Below are 2,602 nucleotides of genomic sequence, written 5' to 3' on the forward strand. Positions count from 1 at the left end.
TTGGGTTTTCTGTTTTTTATTCGGAGTGGGGAGAAACGGGAGGGAGACGACCATCTTCTGGCGATATGAAAGTCGAGAAAGGCAAACAGGAGGGGAGCAAGAGAGGAAAAGAAGAGGATGTGAAAAGCCCGAAGGAAGGCAGGAGAGCAAGCAGGTAGAAATGAAGGCGAGGAAGCGGGAGCCAGCTGGCACCACAGCGAGGAGTGACAGCCGCCGCCAGCAGGGGCTGGGTACTGGGAGGTGGGAGGCTCAGGCAAGCCGCGCTGAGCCATTCTTCTCCTTCCCAGACTCCTCAGCATCCATCCTGCTAACCGAGGGCCTCTACCCTGCTTGTCGTCAGAGGCAGACACCCAGGGCTTGGCCCTCTTGGGCTTCCTAGCTCTCCAGCCCAGGAGTTAGACTAGTTTTCCAACTCCCCCAGCCCCAAATCGGGAGGACAATAATCCCTTCCGCTCCGCGCCTGCCAAGGTCGAGTTAGGAAAGACTTGGAACAGAATTAAATGGCATTGGGGAAGATGAGTCAGCCGGGCGGGGCTGCAGCTGCCAGTGAAACCCCTGCCAGTGTGATTGGGCAACAACCAGAAGTAGGGGACCCGCGGGGTGGTGGTGCCATCCCTTAAAGGCAGTTTATGTGATAAGTCTTGATCGCGCACCCACTAAAGGGGCAGCTTTGGGGTCAGCCTCAATTTCCTCCACTGTGAAGTGGGAATATGAATACTTGACTTATCCGAAACGAATCATGTCTCCAAGGTGCCTGGGCTATAAAAAGCGGTCAGTCAGTAGTCACGGTCGTGCTTAGTGCCGTGCCCTCCACCCTAGGCCACTTTCGCCATGTGAGACTGTCCCAAAGGCGTGGGTGTGGGGTGCAGTGGGGAGCCCCTGATCGGGCACGGGCAGAAGACAAGTTCTTTTTTTTCCGCCACTTCCAGGTGAGGAAGAGAAGACGCCTGCTCCGGAACCAAGGGTAGGGTGGCGATGTACTGGCCTCCCCCGCTTTAAGCAAAGTCACCTTAGATTTACCATGTTTGCTATTCACTCATTCATTTTCTATATTAGAGGGACTGCTGATTAAACGGAAGGACTTCACACTAAGACTCCAGTACCAGGCTATACTATAGACCTGACCGAGTGAGCGTAAGAAGATGAGACCCGGGAGAAGAAGGAGGGCGACAGCGGGCACCGAGATCCACAGGTCCAGAGTCTAGCTGCCACCCATACCCAGTGTTTTGGGAGCGGTGCGCGGCATCTGCGCATGCGCTCCCCACCCCTGCCAGGTCCCCAGCGGGGTCAGACGGCTCGCCAGTGGAGGTACTGCCCGCGCATGCGTGTCTTGCTCACACGGCGCTCCCAGTGCGACTGGAGTGTCTCCAGTGGAGCTGGCAGTTGGGAGGCCGGAGGCCCGGCCCATAGCGGGTGGCTGTTAGGAGCTATGGATGAAGGACTTGTGTATGTTGGTGCCCGCTGTCGCCCTCCTTCTCCCGAGGTCTCGTCTTCTCACACTCACTCGGTGTGTGACAGCGACAGGTCACAGAGGGCGGTAACGTGCGGCGCCCCTGGGGCGCTTTCGTTTGGCGCGGAGTAGAGGTGGCCCGGCAGTTGTGGTTGCTCCTTTCGCCTGGACTCACCTGTGTGGTCCCCTGGCGGGGACTAAAAACCAGAAGACGGAGGGGAGTGAATGTGTTTGGCTCGGAGGAAACCCCTCTTGAGCCTGCCCTCACATCCTTACAAGGGACCCAGTCTGAGGTCCAGTCGTCCCCAAACCATCCACTCCCCCACCACCCGCTTCCCTTACTAAAGGCTAAATTTGGACGGTAACCACGCCCTACCCCATCCCCTTGGAGTCCTTCAGTCAGCTCCAAAGGCCCACCCCACATTCTGGGGGCCTCTGAGTCGAAAAGGAGGGCCCATTGGGCAGGGTGGAGTTGAGGGACCTGCTGTGGAGATGTCTCTGGCCTGGGGAAACCACTGCTTCCTCATCTACCACTGAGACTGAGGAAGACCCGCAGATGGGCCTTGGCAAGCACCCAGAAGAATAACTCCAGACCACCATTCAGGAAGTTAAGACAGTGGGAGATTGAGTTAATGACCTTGACCCCAGACCCATGTAAGGAAAGGAAAGGGAGCCTCTGGCTGCTCCTTCTGCAGATGTGAAGTTGAAGAGGCTTCAAGGACCTTAAAACCTAATGGTTCTTATGAATGAGAAACATTCATACCCAGTGGTACTGTTTAACTCACATACCATGTCTCAGAATCTGTTGTGAGCATATTAACTCTTATTTACTTATTTATTTATTTATTCTTTTATTTTATTTTATTTTTTTGAGACAGAGTCTCACTCTGTCACCCAGGCTGGAGTGCAGTGGCATGATCTCAGTTCACTGCAACCTCTGCTTCCTGGGTTCAAGCAATTCTCTTGCCTCAGCCTCCCAAGTAGCTGGAGTTGCAGGTGCGTGCCACCAAACCTGGCTAATTTTTTTTTTTTTTTTTTTTTGTATTTTTTTTTAGTAGAGATGGGGTTTCGCCATGTTGACCAAGCTGGTCTCGGACTCCTGACCTCAGGTGATCCACCCCTCTCAGCCTCCCAAAGTGCTGGGATTACAGG

General features: G+C 54.6%; 1 pseudogene; it reads right to left on the reverse strand.

Moving 5' to 3' along the window:
- Positions 1-1,500: 1,500 nt before the first annotated feature.
- LOC105532265 overlaps positions 1,501-2,602 on the reverse strand; it is a 24,488-nt pseudogene continuing 23,386 nt past the window's right edge.

This window comes from Mandrillus leucophaeus, unplaced genomic scaffold (genome assembly GCF_000951045.1).
Source record: "Mandrillus leucophaeus isolate KB7577 unplaced genomic scaffold, Mleu.le_1.0 Scaffold946, whole genome shotgun sequence".
Taxonomy (NCBI): Eukaryota; Metazoa; Chordata; class Mammalia; order Primates; family Cercopithecidae; genus Mandrillus; species Mandrillus leucophaeus.